General features: G+C 41.7%; 1 long non-coding RNA gene across 1 annotated transcript; it reads right to left on the bottom strand.

Moving 5' to 3' along the window:
- Window positions 1-11,550: 11,550 nt before the first annotated feature.
- On the bottom strand, window positions 11,551-17,114 carry LOC111268401 (uncharacterized). Its single transcript, XR_002685200.2, has 2 exons — window positions 15,852-17,114; window positions 11,551-12,541 (listed from the first exon to the last, which is right to left on the bottom strand). It is a non-coding gene; the product is annotated as an uncharacterized LOC111268401 (long non-coding RNA).
- Window positions 17,115-21,609: the final 4,495 nt, after the last annotated feature.

Raw genomic sequence — 21,609 nt, 5'->3', positions numbered from 1 at the left:
CAAAATGGCAGAGACGTTTAAGTGAAGTTGCATGATCTAAGTGCTTGCCGGTCGGCGGGGTGCGAAAAAGCTCAGGGGCAGAGTGCCACTTTAAGGTATGTGTGTATCTGAACGTGCGCATGTTTGTGGCCAAGTCTACTTCCGTTTATGAGTAAACGGTCTGTCAATCGAGATTACTGGAAGTAGCAGTAAAAACAAAGGTCAGACAGCTTTCAGAGTAGGCAGAAGACAATTGCAACGAACTAACAGCTACATCTGGGCGGACTGCGTCGTGGCTTGGGGGGGGGGCTCGTATCTGTAGTGGGTAAAACGAATTGCAATGGAACTTAACGAACTGAGATGAAATTACTTCGTTCTTTTTCTTGGCAATCGTGTTATCGTTTCGAGAAACGGTAAAGGGCAAGACATGCAGAATTTAACATGTCTTCACCATGACAAACCAATGCCAGATGGTTGAACTCTGCCATATGGAAGCAGCCGAATGAGCCGAGCCTTTAAGTAAAGCCAGCAGACAGACAAGAACCGTACCTTACAAGATACCTTTTGTCTAGTTCGATAAAAAATGTAACGAATAAGCTCAACAGCTCACGGTGGGGCAGTATAGAATAGCAAGACTATCCGTTGTGGTAGTATATTGAAACCTCGCTGCTGTGACGTGCTTGAGGCGTTTGAAAACAGTGTATAACCGGCAATCATCAACAGCTATCATACATTTTACTCTAGTAGTGTATTTCGCCCCCTTAATAGGGGACTGAGGTCGGACAGAAATACTGCCAAAATTGGCCAACGCTCTACTACGACTACCTTGCAGAAATACCTAGATCATCCGTTCACCGTTTGAATAAGCTGCCGACTACTAGCTTGCATCTACTCCTACTCCATATTTACGTGATATCGAAATGAAGACGAGAAAAATAGATAGCATTGAGATGATCACTTAGTCACGGAAACAAAAGATATCTATACCTCTCGGCTATCTTCTCGACACTTCTGACTGTTTCTATCATTCAATAAAAGCAAAAAGCTTGAGAACGCGTTAGCTTCCAGCATCACGTGTGACTTCTAACACGAATATCATAGCAATAATTGCAATTTTTATTAGAGTAGCGGTATAATAATGTTCGAAACGTTCGATATGCTACGCAACAGGGGCAATAGCAGCGTCCTCAATCAGTGATACAGTGAGCATTCTTTTTTGACGACAATCCGCTTCTTGATTCCTTAACTGGTACCTTCAGACCCTGCAAATTGCGTCAACCATTGAGATAGGACGGTCAATACGAGGGAAATGTCAATTTCAACAACGAAAGCCATTTACGTAATACCACAGAGTCGAATAAAGAACAAATGTTATTGAACTGGTGAGCTAGATATAGAAGCAATAAATGTAAAGGGTGATACAAGCTAGCAGGATGACGAATGCTAAAGGAGAAACGGCGAGTGACAGACACAGAGTTGAGGGTGAAAAATTGACCCCGTGAGTCAAGCGATGTCAACATTGAACCCAGTGAGTTACGATCGTAGATTACTGAATTTGAGCTATCAAAGAGAGATTCAAGTCTGGGTGAGCATTGTTCATTAGATAGCTGCTGAATAATTGTTCGGAATAGCGTCTAATGCGTATGTAGATCGTGTCATGTACTGAAGAACCGCTAAATGTCTAACCTTTGATATGAACCATCATGTTATTACGCTCTCTAATACCCCATAGTAACTACCAAACAAATCACATAGCTTACAACGGGAACAATTGAAATCAGCGGGATAAAGTGGAAATATAAACTAATAGCCCGGTTCGGCGTATTTTGAGCCGCTTTCTTTACTCAAATATGTGAGCTTTTTAAAAGTAAATATGACATTTTTGATCCGAAATTAATGTTGCCTCGAATCTCTTTTGCAGGTCAGAACATTTGTTCTGTTGTGCTTGTGTACCAAAGCCGCCATTCTGCTAAGCTAAATGCACCCTCAGCGCTATCGCGGCCTTCTATCGCCTATGCAGTTGTTGCCGTTATCACCTCTGGCGTTATCGATGGTACTGTCCGATCACATAAATTAATCGACACGGCCAGCCATTACCTGTACAAGACAGATTCAGAATCCAAAATTGCAGAAGCTGCTGCAACGTGTCGTAAAGCCAGGCATTGTAGCAACGGGCAAAGTATGGGATTGAAGACAATCAAGAGGACAGTGGGATAGGACAATAACAGTTAAGGCCAATGCTTTTCCTTTTTCCATCACTGTTGTTGTTGTTACTTCGATCGACGAGTAATCAATGTTCTACCGGCTGCTGCTGCTGCTGCTGCTGCTGCTGCTGTGATTTCAGCGATACCGTTAAATCCGTAAACCTATTTTAGCAGTTGGCCTGGAAGAATAATACGACGGGGCTTTTATATTTGGACAAATAGACAAACAACAATCTGCTTGACGCCATCTGTGTCGCACGCCTGTCGCAACGCCATTGTATATATACCCCTACGACGACTACTATTAATCAGTAGAACAATTGGCATTGTTATAGCCTTAACATTTCTACGCACGAGTTGCGTAGTAAAACAAACAAGGCAATGCATCATATTATGTACATAACATTTTGAGTAGTTTTAACTGTCCCTTCACATCGGCGTGACTCATTTATTCCGGTCTACTCTTGAGAGCAGAAAAATGAATCATAGAAACGATTCTGTCCTGCAGTAGCTGTCTTCTATTACTTTTACACTCGATGTTTGTAACTTACTGTTGGCGTCTGTACGTAAAACACTGACCGTCAGGACTGGCTTACTGGCATATTACCGGTCATTGTTAACGACACCACAAGCGATACTATCAATGTGGAACAAATGGCAAAGGAGCAAGTAATGTCTATTTTTTGATATGTCTATCAATTGATGTAACTGAGTCTCGAATATGTTACTAAAGTGTATGCCTCAAGCTTCAATGCATCGTACAATGACATTTAAGCAGTTTGCCACGTGTTGAAGTCAATATCGTATCATAGGTACATTCCAAATGTGGTCGCCTTTCGTGATCTAAAGGGGCGCTCGTGTCCGGTTGAGAGAGCGGTGGGGCGTTTGTGCACGAACTTGACCTGCGTACTTTTATAAAACATTACCCTCTTCGTTAATGGTCAGGTTCAAGTTTATTATTATAATCATAACATTGCAGCAGGATTTATCCGTTGGCGGTGTGCTGATTAGACGACGCCAACACTACCTCTGCCACCAATGACCATCCGAGGACCCGCGACTATAACCCAAATCCAACACAGAGACGCTGGAGGAAGGAAAGGACGAGAATCGATAGGACACGAATGTGTTCTGCCAGCAAAAAAAAAACACTTTGCATTTTGCTTTCAGCGAATATCAACTAACCTACAATCATCACCAATAATATTCACGGATAACTTCGGTATGAACTGATCGTGATCGTCTGCTGACGCGGAGTGAGTCACTGATCGCGGCTATGGCTACGTGCGATTCTCCAATGTACGGGTCTCTAAACACAGCTAACGCAGAGATCCGGCCATCACAATAGCATATATAGAGAGAGACCCATGGTACTGCCGTGAAGCCCAGATTTGTTATGAAGGAACACGCTGCACAGTCTGCATCCAGCAGGAAATCTGGAAAGCCAGTGCGATAGACTAGAGTACGTTGGGTCCAGCAACCGCAACTCGTTGATATAAGTGGCCATCGATGTATGCGAATGCTGTACCGACATTTTTCTATAAGCAAAGCCAGGCACCCTCAAAAAAAAACGTAAGGTCCACGCGGAGGCTGTAACAATAAGAATAGTTGAAAAGTGCGAAATGTTTGTCAAATTAAACGCTTTGACAATTCTGTTGTACGTGATTGCCGATGATAAATCGATGACCTTCTATTGAGGCTGGAAGAAGTGTCCTTAACGAAACGGAATAAGTAGTCGACGACGAAAATTTATGTTTCACCTCTCTGATGTGTGCTGTGTGAGACTGAAAGCCGAGAAAAAAATCTGTAAAAAAAACTCTGACTTCTCAGGGATACGCCTGCTCCACATTGTGTTGCTACGAAACCCCCAATCATCTTATGCAAATGATGGTGGCTTACCTATAAAGATGGGTGCTCATCATATTTAAATTATACGATTGGACATCCTAATGAAACGATCACCCGGTTAATTCGTTAAATTTGTTTTCTTTGAATTCTGCCTTAATCTTGACAATCCAGTCACTAGAATATATCGTCCCAATTTACTTAATGCATAAAAAGCGTATCATAAATTACGCCTGATCCGATATTTTGCCGTTGCGTTATCGAGAAATATATAAGCTCCAGAAATGGCACGAAGGCGTCGTTTTCTCTCAGATCCTTAAATTGATCCTAATTAAAAGGTTGGCCTATCTAACCGCAATAGTATGTTGTCAATGATAAGTAGAGAATGAAGCCTGCCTTGCTGCACGACTACAGATAACCATTATTCGCTCTAAAATATTATTTAATTAATGAAACAATCCATTAAATAAACGTATCTATTGCATTTAGGAGCGCTACTGGTGAGATTTAACGAGCCTTCAGCAAATCTTTGGGCCATTACATAGACACTGCATAGTTTTTTCTCCACGAAAACCAGGAGTGGGTTTACCTTCTACTCTACCATGCGACACAATGGAAATTAGACGAGAGACCCCGATCGCGGTTTTGTGCCCGTCGCAGTTGTCCATCTGCCCATGTCAATATCATATCCTCGAGTAAAACGCTGTTACGTTATCGATATGCTATGATAGAATGTTCTGACATTTGGGATAGTTTTCATCTACGCATATATTAACAGACGCACTAATGCTTCTAAAGGCAACACGGACATATTTCAAACCCAGCATTGCCCTGTTATTCAGCCAAGCATCGTAAATCAAAGTAATACAGAATATTATTCCTCTCGGGCAGAACGAGCCGTGTCTCGCGCTCTGACCGCACCTGCGATACGTATAAGGTAAGACACTGCATTAATCTGACGTGAGTTAATTAACGTGCCGAAGGGTTTAATTCGAATCATCGACGATTCAGATTCATTTACGATATTAGTGCGGCATTTTTGTCGATATGCCCACCCAACTACAACTGATAAGCATTGCAGTATCTTTGGTCGCGGTCTGCTTGATTTCCTTTTGCTTTATTGACCTGCTCCATATCGAAATCCGATTGATGTTGGAGTTCGATTATATTTATAGGCAGTCAATTTTGTGCTGTATGATGGTAATCGTTCAGTCATCTTCGAAAATAGACCGTTCGGCCGTTTTTAGGACACTGCATGCATATCAGGTCTTCGTGCATGCATTCGTTTGAACGTTTAACATCAATGACAGTCGAAGTGAGAACAACACCGACTGGTTTAGTCACTTCCAGAATTTTTATTAATTCCGTCTTGGTAGCACCAGCAGTACGAACAGAGACATGTCATTAGAATTCGGACCAAAGTAGTCGTGACGAAGTCCTAGACGCAATATCCATAACTGTGTATTTATATAATTGGCTTGAAGCCGATTGACTCAGAGGCTCTCCGTAGCTTGAGTATGGGATCTGTAACGACACGAACTAATTGAATCACTCTTCCCGAAGTATATAAACAAATCAAAGCAGTCAGACATTAACCATCAAACGCAGCAGTTTTGTGATAAGAGAGAGAGGCATTTATTCAAAAGAAAACTGCTAATTTCATTCCTGTTTAAGTAATTTATAACCATAATTTTATTTTGAAGCTGGCTTTCGATATATTTGAGTGTCTTCTTCGAGCTAGACAGGCCATCAAATGTTTTTACGTAAGCATGAATCAGTGCCGATGGATATTTCAATGGGTATAAATATGGGTATTCACGCATATTCATGTTTTCACGCGTTTCTTCAAGACTTTCTCGTGTTCCATATAATGTGCAGCATGGTAGTGAATTGAGACCTATCGAGAAGTGATTGAAGATGTGCATCTTCTCGCCATCTCATAAAATGCCGTTACAGACTTTGCGCAAGGCCGCATCTGTAAGCGGTAGTTCCTCAGTTTATATTCGGTCACAACACTCGCAATAGCTGTAAAAAATTTCAACATTTATGCTATTGAAAGCCTAAAGTAGAAAAACGTTTGACATGATTTTTCTTTTAGCAACGGCTAGCGCTACGAGACCCTCAGGGGTTTACAAGCGCTTTATCGTTGTGTTTTTTTTTTTTAGTAGCCAGAAGCAATATATTAGTTTGTACCTAGAACCATCGTGTCCACACGTTCGGGAGCGTCTGTGGGTCTACGTTACCCCGTAGTTATGCAGTTACACAATGAGCATGAACTACAATGCCGGTTATGTGACAAGGCAAAGAAAGTTGACTAACCAATAGGAAGTGGTACAGAAACGCGAAAAATGACTGAATGCAACTAAAGTGACTGTCTCACAGTCTCTTCGATTGTATCAAACCACTACAGAGCGGATAGCCCTCATCAGCTGATAGATATGAAGCCAATAATGGTGACATATTGTATCCGCTGTATTTAGCAGCATATACTATAGCAAGATCAATAGTAGAATAATTTCTTCTACAGATGTATAATATATGATAACGTTTTTTTTTTTAACTACTTTCAAAGCGGATTCTTCACAGATGAATTGTACTTTTTCGAACTACAGGCATGCAGTTCTCAGTTTATTGGTCGCAACTTCAGACCTCACAAATGAAAATAGGTAGCCATTTTACGCACGGAAAGTTCTCAGCATCTAAATTAGGATTCAAATAACTATTCGACCAAACTAAAGGATCACTGTTATTTACCTCTGTGCGAGCCTCATTTAGACAGGGTTATGCTTTAGGTTTTCAAGTTGCCATTGCGAACTCTATTATTCAACTCGTTTTAAATATTTTGATATTTTTTAAGAGAGTTCAGGTAATACGATCCATTTTGATCGGACACCATCTGAGCCCATTTTGTGTGGGTCAAACGTAGCGTTCGGTTCCGAGCGTTGCCTCCGCAAAGGCCTCTGCCCACTAATACTTCACTCCGAACCAGCCTGGGTCTTTGGGAACCTCACCAGGGAAACCCCGGCCAACTGATCCTGTAACAAGTGCCACTTCCTCTTATAATACTTTAGCATCCTGCGATAGGTAATGGGCAGGTTTGACTGATGAGGTGACGCCTAATGGTCTATAGCAGTCCGAAGCGCACACACACCGATAGAGTAAACGTTATGCTGAAACGCAGCCATCTTCTTTGCCTGGCTTCCTCGCCATTATCAAGTAGATTTGATGAGTTGTTCGCTTGAGGCCAAAAATACATATACATACTATATATTTACCTTCATCCTTACGATGTTTCTAGTTATAGTCGCTGGGTCGAGAAGTCGTTTGTGATTGTACGCTGTTAGGATAGCACGTTTCCCAATTTCTAAAATTATTTAAAACGAAACTGTGGAAGCCGCATTTTAACTTTTTTTTTTTTTTTTTTTTTTGTCTTTTTAGTTATAAATAGATGAGAAAGTTCAGAATACCGCGCGAACGATTAGAAGGATCCAGTTAATCAAAGGCTGATTTGACGTATGTCAGATGCATTTCTATGCTATTTATTGGCTTTATGTGATCATGCGGACCAGCCAGTCTACGTACAAAGTCAACACATATTTTAATGTAACGAATGTTTCTTCTAATCACACGCACTACTTCTTGGCTCATCAGCTGCTGAACAGGAAGTCACCTGCAAAACAACACAGTTTGCTTTTTGTTTCGAGATAAGTAATAACGAATACAGCACACTATGCTAATGTTTGGCGTACTACCAAGTGGTTGTCTAGTCGGACAGGCCTGTCCTACGAATCCTTCACTGGCGTCGTATTACGGGCCAGCACGACTCTTGAAACTTTTGGAAAGAACGCGCCGTTTGGCTAAAGCGATTTTACTTGTTAAAGCAAGAAACGTTTTTAGCATCAGTTTCTACGCCAAAAACGACATGGCTTTCTATCGCATGAACCGCGCACAACTCAAATAGTTCAGTGTTAGCATCCAAGAGCCCAACGTTTCATTGCCGTTCACACTAACGTATTACCCCCTCCAATTAAGTCGGGATACTCGAATGCAAACGAGTCCGTTTCGGTTCGAAGTTTTCGTTTTTACTAGGATCTTTATGTGACTGATTTAGAGGTGGGTCGCAGTTCGTAGGTCTTGCTAATCGTTTGCGGAATTACTTTTAGCACTCAGTCAGCGGGAAACGGAAAGGGCGGAATCAACAGTTTTTCCGGGTTGACAAAGCCAGCTCCCGACGTACTAGAAAATAATACGAAGTTTTTACCAGCGGCAAGATAGGTCTCCTATTGACGCTTATTTGCGCCCAGCTTTTCTAATCAAGGGAATTAAGTTCCAGTTATTGTTTTCAGCTTAAATTGTTGTCACCTTTTTTTTTTTTTACTATACTGGAAATGGAACTAGTTGAACTTCCCCTCCAAAAATTATTGAGGGAAGGATTTACGCTCGCTCCAATTTTACTTAGTTATTAACGGTATAACAGCAAACCTTTTATTTTTACTAACTTCTGTTTTCGGTCATCGCTTTTCGTCCGTTCACCTGTGTTAAGAGTGACTATTTCACAGTCAAGACTGTGCCACTTTCTATAGTTACGAAATTAAAATCAGACACTCTCAACTGAATATAACAACTGCTTATGGTGAGCACATAAGTTTCTTATTGACGTCGTGACGATATTACGGTTACATATTCGTCAAACATAGTTGCAGACTTTGCAGATTTATGGATTATGTCCTAGTGACCAAAGCACCGTCTTTATTTGCCTTTTCGAAGTCAGGGCTGCAGAGCTGTGATCAGGAAACACCCAGATACGACCTTTTGGACATATAGTGTATTGGACGATTCTCATCTAAATAGGCACGCATCCAGCACGCAACCGTAACACGCACTGAATTTGCTAGCACACAACGCGAAAGGTACCACCTTAGATGAACAGACTTTCATCTAATGCTACATAAATTATATAGGAAATAAGAAAATACTTCTTAGATTCAGTAACTGTTACTTCCACTAGGCGACTTCGAAAGAAAGGAAAGCTTCGACCTCAACAGAAGACTCCAGAGAATCCCGAGTGCTGGCTTTAGTGCGTTGCAAGACGTCCTGCATTCGACACCCTAAAAGAATAATCTCCTAATAGGTGTCGAGTGGGAACTTTCAGTCCATCACACGCATGACATGGCCCTACGGGCGGCGTTATTCTCATGCAGGTCACTCTTCGAAGCCATTTAGCCCGTAGATACAGCACCACCACAACAATCAAATTCCACTAAATAAGGCTAAAAGTTGTGACGACAACTACTTAACGTCGTAAAGTCCTCCATTCATTTTTATTAATAGTGTATCGGACGGGCGTTCAGTAATCTCCGCCTGTCAGGACAAGAGCACAAACAATTCCCCACATACGCAATGCAAACGGCATGGTTCCGACAAGGAATATTTCAGCGTTTTCTTAGGCTTATACGTCCGTGAGTTCGTTTGAAATGAACCCTGCGCGGCCAGGCCCCGAGTCAAGTGTACTTTTTAAATTAAATGTAAAGTTGCATGTTAGTACGATTGCACGTACATACATATCTGATGTGCTATACTTGAAAAAATCGATCGTTAACCACTATCCCATCTACTAGATAAGAGATTCTATATAAGATACTGAAATAAAATTAGTAGATAAATTGCCGGCAAACAAGGGTCGTGATTAAATCATATGAAATGTTGTCATAAATGAAGTTGCATTTGCGTTATTCCAAATGCCTTGTGAAACAAGCGATAGGGTAAAGTCTAATGGTCTTCATATTGAACTACTACTGCTTTAGGCAGTATCTGTTGCATATTACGATACGCTAAACAGAAGGTCTATTGTAGCAAAAGCCACTAAAAATAGTAGCAAATACTGTGATTGATTTACAGTACATTGAAGTTAAGTCGATTTTCTTGAGTAAAAAAAGGTTTATTTTGTTGTTATTGCGCTGTTGAATTTGGCTCGTCGTCACAGTCAAACCCTGTGTAAAGTCAAAACCTGTTTATCAAGCCTTTATTTTCCTTCTCTTAAACCCAGCGAAAATCCGCAAGCATCGGCAAATATAATTTTATTCATAAAGGCACTTCAGCCAAAGCACTTCAAAGAAATCCACAATTGAACGCCTGGGGGTGGGGGAAAGGGGGGCGAGGGGTAAGGTTTGAAGTAACGTAAACATATGCACAAAGTTAGCCAATTTACCGTTTGGAAGTTCGTTGCTATTCGAGATAAAATAGCTACATACATTTTCACGGGCAGATATTGAATTATAAAAGATAAATCAATTGTTTTATGATGTTGGCAATTCATACAAAACGCGACGTCATACATGCACATATTACCTTAATGTATATTTGCTTTTCTTGTAGTTTTTGTTTGGGTACGTTTGTCTGTCTGGGTATTCGTCGTTATGGCAACGCGTCTCAGTGCTTCAGGGTAAACAAGAAACTGCGTTTATATCATTCTATATGTTTTTTTTTGCATTATGCCGTCGTTGGCCATAAACGTATCATTTTTCTTTCTGTTTACCTCGAAATCCTCAACTTTTGTTCAAGATAAAAACAAATAAAGTAACATAAATGACAGACACTTTAAGGTAAATTAACCAGCGAGATAAAGAATTTAAACCATCTCTCTCTTTATTTATTCATCTATCGTATTGCAAGGAGATTGCAAGAAGGGGATACATGAATGATGAACAGGAACAAGCAAACAAATTGCTAAGCTTAAGGACGCGTAGGATAGCCTAAATTCGAATAAGGACACAACCGCACTTCAGTCCGTATTAGAAATTAGCCATTTAGACTGCCTGTTAATAACGTAACAATACTGGACGTAAAACTCAACACATTTAACTGAAGAAATTTGTTGTTCTGGCCGAATGTTCTTAAAAGCTATTGATTTTATGATACCTAAGGAGGAGCACGTTAACCATAATGAATGATCCAGAATAACTAATGCGGCAGACAACAGGAGAAAATGGCGCGAACGAATGCGGAGCAAAAGCAGAGTCGCGATCAAACGGAAATTATTTTCATCGAGGGCCATGCACGGATGCAGAAGTCGCCGGAGAAGACTCGCTTCATCCACATCGTGCAATGAACCCGATATTCGCTGGGTAAGCATCGCTGGAGTATATCATAGAACAGAGATTTAGAAAGCTAACAACTAAAACCGCTTGAGGTCACCGTACAGAGGGTACCTTGGGCCAGCTTGTAAAAATACAATTAAAAAACAAGTTAATAACCTACGGGCTTTCCTGTTCGCCTTGAGCGGTCATGGTCTACTGTGTCACCTAATTTAGTATCGAAACACATTGTTGTGAGTATTTAAACTTGTTATAGATTCAAGCCTGATAATAGCTGGAACATGGCACCGTGATTAAAGCGATATTGCAACATATAACGTCTTCTTATCATCTGTGTACGTTTAATTCGAGAAGCAGAAAAATACAGATTTTTTTTCTATCGAAAAATATAACAGCCCCATACAGTTTCAAATAATCAACTTTGCCCATAGGGTGCGGTAACAGACATCACTTTATTAGGAATGAAGCGTGAAGAATTTCACGAGGATTTTGTAGGTTGGGCACCTATCCGTAGAGCAGCAGCGATATGTACATAAAGAATTACTACAAAGTTAGCATTTTTACGCAGCGGAGGAGCTTCATCGATGGCGAAATGTTATATCCATGCTATGGGTGTTAGCGTTGTAGGGCTGAATAGTACTGCTGTGAGTGAGATGCCAATGTAATTCTTCTTTTTTTTCCAGATTACGCTACGACCGTCACCGACCGACGAAGATTGGCATTTTCGATTGAAGTTCCTAAGCTAAGTAATACATACTGCAGAAGCTGCCAGCTGTGTTTACGATGTTATTGGGCGTTCTCGCTCTAAAATCTATATATTTGGTGAAGTTGACATCGACAATGCAACGACGTCGAAATGACATAATATCTATAATTATCTGAATAATTATAAAGTGACATTGATGTAGCGGAAGCGAATGCCTGTAGTGTCAGAGACTCTACGCCTGATCAGCGCACTAGTCCTTCGAAGTTCGATGAAAAAAAGCGTCGGGTTTTTTTTGCTTCATTTTCCATTTCTGACACTACTACAAGTATTACAACTTCGACGACGACGACGACTACTTGTTTTTTCTTACCTAGATCATTATTGTATATTATGTTGAGACGAGTCATTGTCCTCCCAATTCAATCGTTCGCTATCAGTTCACCATGACGCATGGAACATGACATAAATAAGGGTCTTCGAGGAGGTCACTGACAGTCCGCGACCCAGCCCAAGCCAACAAACTTCGGGTTATGTCTGCTACAGTGGCTGTAGCCAACGGTGTCTATCCGTCTGCCTGCGTATCCTTCGATAGGACGTCACTAGAGAGCTTGTTCACACGATGGCGTGGTCTGACCTTTAAAGCAATGGTCGTGGTAGATATCTGCTTGTCTTGTCAACCAATGGTTTCATCTTCTCGTCGTGGATAATTGCACCTGCAATCCAAGAATATCGTAAACAGCAGATACTCCACAGTACAGCAAAAGCGCGATGAAACCCAGCCCAATGCTGCACCTGCTACTCGAGGACGTAGCTTGATTGGGATACGTCACCTTAGATTTGCTCAACACTAAAATCTATCTTAGTTTATCCTCTTGGTCGAGAAATTGTGTCCTCCCACAATCTGCTCTGATGGTAGCTCCTGTAGATGACCTATTGCAACTCGAAAGCTGAAACGGAATGAGCATTGCCTCTTTGTTTTTTCGACCTGGTTTCGTGTCGAGAGGAACCCAGAGATCACCCCAACCGCCAGAGACAGAATAGGCAGGTTCGATTAACTTTCCCAACCGGGCGGTAGGCCTTTCGCTAAAATTTTTCGTGGGTTTCGCATTTTCGTTCGAAGCTCCAAATAGGTACCTGATTACAACATTTCGGAGAATTTTCAAAATACATAGTAATCACTGAACTGGAAGTATTGAAAATAACTACTAACTGTTTTTCTTTAGTCCTATGGACTTAAATGTAAAGATGAAAAACCCATCGTTTGTCTAGCGTCTTGACATCGAATTATATTTAATCGACCATCACTTTTGAAATAAAAAAACGTTTTCAAACATTCGTCTATCTACCTGTTTGTCAAAGCAAGCACATAATGCATGTGCTTTTAGAGGATCCAATCAATTCTTTGCAAAGCCTGTACTTAATCATCTACCGTTTAGCGTCTGGTGCGTAGAAAAAAAGCCACTTACTTTAAGTCATTTGCGCACGAGAAATGATCCACTCGTTATTATATTGTTGTGGCGACGCTACGCGGGTAAAAAGAATCATGAAGTTCTAAGCTACTGATTTCTGCATCACTGAAGATGACTTCTGTGTGGAAGACTACTTCATCCCTCAAAGTGATGAAGACTTATTTTTATATTAAGGTTTCATTACATGGAAATAGTTTTCGCTATAGGCAGGCGGCAAATAATTCAGTTAGATAGCAGCAACGTAGCCGGTCTTCGAGTAGGTGACTTGCTCAAAAAATTACATCTTGCAATAACATAGGTTCTTGTGTATGCGACTGTACCTCTATGGCCAAAGACCTCGTATGGACAGTTACATATTAATACCGATAGATGACTGCCTCAAAAGTCTTTTGGTACGACAGACACAAGCGTTACTCTTAGGTTATATGGCTTTACTGTATAGCCGAAGTTCCAAACGATCATCTGGACTAGGATCGACTCTATTAGGCCTATCTGTGAGACCTTAGATGAGAGTAAAGAGGGTTCAGCCTTTCTTACAGCTCATCTTTTGTCTGGGAGCTCAAATTTGTAAAAGTCACCTTTCGTGCAGAAATTAACATTTACGTACGATTGTCGACCAGAAATGTTTCACAGCGAACGGAGTGGTGCTATAGGACGTATAAAAAAAAAACCGTGCTATATTACGATTTTATGTTGAAATCTTCCACAGCGTTTGAGTATATCTCAAAGCCTATTAGTACTTGGCGTGCCTCAATAAAACCTTTAGAATAAGGATGTGTAGCTAAGGGAGCTTCGAACGGGCCTCTTAATGCTTAAGTACGTTGCTGATAGGTCGAATCAAGCACAGCTTTGTGCCAATGAGGAGATGCGCACACAAACGATTCCAATTTGACCGACAACGATAATATGTCAGCTCTAATTCTGTAGAATATCTTATTAAGTGCGCACATCGCGATCTACTATTGCCAACTGGGCATTTGGTTGAAGGAGGTTTCAAAAGACTAATTTCTAAGACTTAAGTAGACTGGCGATAAGCTGCAGACACACACCCATTGTATTACACCTGTTGGGTCAATTGCGTCAATCGGAATGGCTTGTATTGTGAGTTGTAGACTTTTAGAGATTTAATTGTAACAACTTCAGATAGTTAAAGTTGAGTTCAACAATCCTAAAGAGTTCTAATACCTAAGAAGTTATCAAATGTGGACATGCTTTTTATTTACTTCTGATTCACCCTGTAATAATTTTGCTTGCGGCAGAAGTAAGCACTTCTAGTTACGCGGTAACTCCTCAGCTAGTATTCAGACTACAACACTACTACCGGTGACTTACGTATAAGCGTTCGAAGAAGTAGCGTTATGAAAACTTGTACTTGTAAAGTTGCATTGGTCTCAAGCTACTACGATGATACTATGACAACGATAGGTAAGTTGCGATTCACAATGGCTGCTCTGCGTAATCGTTGTTGTCTTGCAGTTGCCATTGGTTACTCAATCAATGCCATACAGTGTCGTACAAATTTACTGATCGCTTTTCGAAAAGAAAAACAAGTGATTGATATGAACGATTTAGTAAGATACATTGCTATTATGCCATCGTGAGCCCTAAGTGTCGGATGTCGAAACGATGGTGCCCAAAGGTGGACTGCTGCTTGAGAATATGGACAAACCAAAAGAAATAGGATTTCCCGCTTTATTTCTCTGTCGTTCTGTAGCAGAGGCAACTACATCAGCGCTAGTGTGGCCGTTGTACTCAACAACTGCTCCAATAGCTGCTGCGACACCGGCCGTATCCGTGCGACACCTTCGACGGATCCTGCAGCTCCTATCGCTGTCGATGGAGTCGGCTTTATTTCGGCCACATGTGTTTCGACAGGAAATAGTTATTGTACACACTTCTAAGACATCCCCCAGACGCTTCCCAGCCTCAACACACCGGCAACTGTGGAAAAGCGTACACCATCCTCTCTTTTTAGAACCGTATCGTTTGCGGATTGGGAGATTTATAAACCGACGGAAGTCGACAAATCTTCAGCTGCCGCAATCGTACCTCTAAGAACTACAACGTAGCAATCGAATTAGGAACGACGTACTGAGTTTTGTTACGGTCGTTGACAATATTCAACTTACTAAAATTCAGTAGCCGTCCATCTACAAAGTGTCGTTTCGGCCTTGTCCCTCAGCGCCTTACCACAGCCAGGTCGTACACGTAGCGATCTGGAGCAAACGCGCATTTGCTAATACGTACTGTCGTGATGGCATAAGCTAGCGACGAGTTGCGAGACGTAAGACGTAAACGTTGCACGCGAATGCCATACGAGCTATATGGGACTATCGGGCAGTGGGAAAGAAAGCACGAGCACTCGCTAGAGCCGCTAGTGGACCATGTGTATGCTCACATAGGTGTGGAGATGAGTAGGCACGTACGGCAACGTCTGTGCTAAAGTTTAATGAAACGGCTGCTAAAAATTTAAATTGATAGAAATCATATCGAAGCAGTGAATGAACAACACTGATGACGTGGGATTAACGGCAAAAGGGAAAAAAATAGTTACCTATTATTAATAGCGCCATCGGTCAGGTGGTCAGAAGCATGTGCTCACAGATCATTTTGAATGAATGCATGGCTTCAGTGAATGGAACCCTTGACAATGCAGCCCCAGTCCTTGATAAAAAGGCTTGCACATGCCAAGATGAAACGAAGTTACGTAACGTTTGATTAGTCCTTCTTTTTGGGCGCTTCGTTCGACCATTGGATCCGTCGGTACTTATAACAATAAAATTGGTCGAGGAAAAGTTTCATTCACTAAAGCGCTCGCTCGCCGAATGAGGAATCGGTACGAACACACAGTGGGGAATCAGTCCACTGCAAGGTTCCGGCCAAAACTGGAATCTTCTAGCTTGTCAAAAGAACCTTTCCGCCTTCTAGCAGTGTGGCATAGAACAGTAATAAGAATGGTCCAAGGCAAATTAACAATTTGGTTGGTGTCTTCTCAAAAGAGAACAGCTGTTTACCAGATCTTTTTTCCAATCGCTTGCTTACTTGCCTACTTGATGCTTCGAAAAGTATCCAGTAAAACCTGAACAAAGCAAACTCCTACTCGTGCCATGTGACGAAAGTATAATAGAAGAAGTGCGTGAACTAATACAAATGATCCCTCAGACATCTTAAAGCTTGCCCTGTTGTGTTCACGAAGCGTCTGACAGAGGCCGACACCCACATGTCAACACAAACGCGCAGTCACGTTGGTACGCACATATAACGGTAAAACAAAGACAAATTTACGCGCCAAAATGTGCAAAGCATACTGTCGCACACCCAGAAGCGCCGATTCGAACACAGACTCTTCAAACCAAACAGAATGGGGGGCAAGGGGGTGTACGGGACAAGGCAAAAGTTAAATGCAAGACCAGTTGCAGTAAGGAGAAATAAAAACCTGTACGAGTTTTACAATGTTTGTTGGTGTGCCTGTGAGTGTAAATAACACAAATTGCCCCAGCGATTTCAGCTAGCCATCGACTCGTGCCGACAACGAGAACAGCTGTCAATGCGTATCTAGGCGAGCGGTTGGTCTAATGAAGTGATAACAAGCAAAAAAAAAACAAAGGCGAAACGAGAAATCGCAAAAAAAAACAAAGTATTCAACGCTCAACTTAGGTGTTGGCGGACCGCCCCATTTTGTTCGCAGATAGGATGAAGACGATCGACAAAAAGTAGACCGTGTCCGTCAGCCTTCCTCGCTTCCAATCATTTGCTTCTTTTCGGAACGGGAACTGTTGAATGTTGAAACAGCGTCCACATGGCCGTCTATACGATACACAAAGTAAGATGGCGACGGCGGTAGCAGCGGCCGCTGGAGCGGTGTTTGTCTTCTGTTAGTGGGCATCAGTCGTTACTTGTCGGCTCGCGCTTTTCTTGTTGTCCAGTTTCAAAATTCGTTTAGATAGAAAGATTACTAGTCGACCAACCAGTTATTCAGCTTCGCTGAAGCTGCCTTCCAAGGCCATTTTTCTGCTAACGTTTTGTTGTCATTAGAGTTGTTGCCTTTTCGCTTATCTTACTGCTTCCCTCTTCACATATATACGTCTAGGCCATCTAGAGGTAATCGGTAGTATACTGATGGTGACAATCGAATAGCTGAATCTATTACCCGACACGGTGAAAGGAAACGAGCAGTTGTTGCGTATCGAACTTCTTCTGATAGTAAGATTTCTGTTCTTTCTCGGCTAAAAGCTGAGGTGTGCCTTTGAAGTTTATCGTAGCCCAGTTTCGACGATTCCACACAATCCGTGTGCCGTTTTGCGAGCGCACCGAACATTTTCTATCATAATTGCAGCAAATTGCATAGATACCCTTTTGAAGTAAGCAGTACGATATATCTCCAAGACAATTTCATTAGGTTCATCTCTTCATACGATTCTTTTTTGTTTTAATACAGATAAGATCTGCGTAACGTTAATCTTCAGCTTTTCATATTTGAACATTGCTACTATTCAATTAGAAAACTAGCTATGATCAAAGGCAGCTAGCTAAATTTATCGCAGTGTGCAATAGATGTGTGCACGCTTAACCCCTCGGGTTCGGCGTTCTCGTCCCGGCAGAATCGGTGCAGAGGAGTAAAGGCGCAACAGAAGAGACGTGATTTCCTCCTATATGACGCATAATAAGCTAGGTCTACACCTGCTTTTAATTTTTTCATTTTCTTTTATAATTGTTTTTCTTTAAACAAGCATTGCTACTTGAACTTTAAAGTACAATTACCTAGACGGCGGCTCTATAAATCATACTCGTATTAATAGTCCTAAACAGAAATAAGGCGGTTTGTATGCTTGGTGTACACCCAATGCAATGATGTGCCACCACGAACCCGAACGACACTCATACATGACGAGGAACCTAAAACCGCGTAAGCATAAATGCAAACAATTTTATTTACAACTTAGTATTAGGTGACTCCTGGAGCCTGTAACGCAAATTTTTTGAAGGGCCAACCCCCAACAATCGCGTTGCCGTCTTGTACGCAGGACAGAAGTAACTTCTATTCTGAAATGCTCGCGCTTATCCTGAGCTCATCCTCAGTCCACTACCTATCATTTGCAAGAGATAGCATCCTGGCCAATCCAGTATATCATGAACCTTTGAAGGCAAGCATCTATTGACGCTATATACTTCCACGATAACCTCCCTCTTCATGAAAAGGGAAAATCATGACATGTCTGCCCAGGGACAAAAACAGATGTATCCAAAACATATAGGATCAAAGTTGAGGGAAGAGCTGAGAGAAACTTTTGTTGGTAGAATAGTGTCTAAAGTTGCAACCTGCCCATTTTAATACTATAAAATAGTTTAAGTAAATGGAAAATGATACATCCAATAACCCACACGATCAACAAATACATTTCAACCAATATTAACTTTAATGATACCTATATATTATATTTTTCACTATGACATGGGCAGGAATACTCACTATGACATGGGCAGGAATACATGGGCAGGAATTTGTACCTTTGCCTTTAACATTCCAAGACAGGTTGAACACCTATGCTGAGAGGGATATTGTCGAATTTGAAAAACGACATTTTTTACGATAGCTCACCTGGCTAGCTCAAGGTATCTAAAACTGCCAAGTTTAAAATTAAAGTTGTAACTATGACAATTGTAGCATTTGACGATCACATTTACTATTTAGGTACAGTTAACATTAGTTACATTAGGTACAGTTAACTTGGAACAACATTGGTAGAGGCTAGAGAAGCTATCTTCCATCTTGCCGGGTAAGTTAGATATCTTTAGGCCAATTAGGATTGCTGACGCCCGACCCGCAAGGACTTCAATTGTGTGAAATCGTAATTGCTAATGCAACTTATGCAATGATATAATCGTAGAGATGGTTATACTGCTAAGCGTCATCTTGCATGCATGTAAATATGTCCATTTTATTTTTTAATTTTACGTTAATGAATGCTCAGTATTGAAAGACGCAGCGTAGAATGTGATGCTTACTCAGTCAAAGCGTAGTGCTTACAGCCGATAGCAAAAACTTCAACAAATCGAGGTAAAACTAGTAGATAGGTACAAGCCTTAGACCCAAACTAAGCATGCCATAAGTGCATGAACCGGGTAGCCGCCTATTATGTCATGTGAATCAAATGTACTACCTTGACGGATCAAGACGTTGCTTACGAGTATCGAAACGCTGAAGTACCATTGCGCTATTATCTACTTTATCTTTTTCTAAGCGAAAAGTGAGAATCTGCGCATATCTCTTTTTGTGAGCATTTGTCACTGAACCTGAAAGTCGCGATTTTTGCAGTTAATCATAGAGACAAACAGTAAGAACAGGAACGATCGTTGAAGATTCCGTTTGGTTAGAGTACGAGCATCGATTTTCGATGAGTCTCAATGTTTTCACGATTGACTATCCGTTATTGCGTTATGTGCTGAACCCGCTTTTGGTATTGGCACACGGAGAAGATGACAACTGGAAATGCTACCGCGTCGATATTGCAGCTCACTACCTTTCTTTTACGTACTCGGCTTTCGATTTCCCCGATCACTGTTGCTACAGATCAATTTGTGAAAATAACCACAGCAGTACAGCCTCTGATGAAAGCTTTCCAGCAGTCATTTAGTGCGTTGATGTGATCGCACAGCGACAAGTAGTGCGCTTCTGATCCGCTATATGGCTCGTTTAGCTAACGGCATGCCAAGCTGATCATTCATGTTATTGCCGGCGACAGTCATACGATTACGGCTTCAGACACCTTAATCGTATAATAATTGACGAGTTTTCCTATCGGCTTTAAAGTTACATGGCGTGATATTACGCAGGCTAGCGTAGGCGTTCCTCTAGCTTGAACACAACCGTAGTCACTATTGCATGCAGTTGTAAACTTGCCAACATTCAGACGCATACGAACAAAAATATTGGCGCTCTATTTTTGGCTCTAACAGAAGCAGAAGTAGTAGCAGTTTTGCGCTTCCTGTTGCCGAGCGCGTCTTTCGATCTTCGCAATCAGCATCTGCCGTTAGCCCCGACAACAGTGGCTGCAAGTAGCAATGAAGAAGCAATATATACATATATATATAGAGGGAGAGGGAGAGGGAGAGAGAGAGAGAGAGAGAGAGAGAGAGGGGAGAGAGAGAGGAGAGAAGAAAACTGACATGTTATACGTAGAGAACTGTGAGTCAGCCATCGTTACGCTTCGTCATATCATCACCGTCGTGATTGATGCCAGTATTAGCAACAGCTGCATTGTTGCTGCTATCCCAAAAAGCTCGTTTGCCCCCTTCCGCTTACATTTTGACTCTGCTCGTTTCGCTGGATGAGTATTCCTATCTTCTTGGCAACATTAAATTTGTATATTTTTCAAATTTCTGCGTCTTCTCTGTTAGCGTTGTCGAAGCGGTCCGAGTGAGGTCGTCGTGGCCCCAAGCTGATCATTCGAGCGTTGTTTCCTCAACAAATAGACAGCCGCCACTGCGCACTGAAGCGAGGCCTCGAGACCGCCGCTGTCGTCGCCGAATCCTCCAGTGGACGCTAGTGGCCAGATTACCTCCGCTGCAAAAGCGGAACAGGTTAATAGTCGGCTTGCAATCTAAGCCTCAGTACGATAAGCTGTTCATCCCGACTCCCTCGCTATAGTTCTACAGTGATTGCACTACAGCAGCTACGACGACAACAGCACCCGGAGCAAGATCAGCAGCAGTTTCCTAGTTCACTTCGGTAACTTTGACGTAACTTGTGTCTAAACGTAAGTCAAAGAATGCCGTTGCTAATGCGGCTGGCCGGCTGGTTCCAATTGGACGGCTGAGATAGGAATTGTGTTTAATGTTACGGTTTTCACAAAAATCAAAATGAACGTTTCACTTCAGTAGCGATCAAACTAAAATTATATATTTCATGCATGCGGATGTTCAGTAAACCGTTGACAAATTAATCATAGAAAACAAAGGGTGTGGATGCAGGTGGGGAACACTCACAAATCGTACTTTTTGACAGCATTTTAAAAGGAGAATCAAAACGGGCGAGAATAACAGATAACTAAAATCATTATGGCTACTGATATTGATAACAACCATTATGCTTACGGATGGTCGTGCATCGCTGTCTAGGCAAAAATTTATTTTTAGCAATAACGTCGTTACGAGAAATTAGTCAATCAAGCTCTATCATAGTTGTCCCCAAAATATCGCAGTGGGTAACGTGATGACCTGCTGAACTTAGGGACACGCGAAGGTCTAGGTTCCAATCCAGGTGTTGACACACCTCGTTTCGAACTGGTTGCCGGGCCTCTGAAGTAACGTTT

The sequence above is a fragment of the Varroa jacobsoni genome, unplaced genomic scaffold (assembly GCF_002532875.2).
Source record: "Varroa jacobsoni isolate VJ856 unplaced genomic scaffold, vjacob_1.0 scaffold_1280, whole genome shotgun sequence".
In the NCBI taxonomy this organism is placed as follows: Eukaryota; Metazoa; Arthropoda; class Arachnida; order Mesostigmata; family Varroidae; genus Varroa; species Varroa jacobsoni.
The sequence above is the reverse complement of the archived record's forward strand: the minus strand, read 5'-3'. Positions and strand labels throughout refer to the sequence as shown.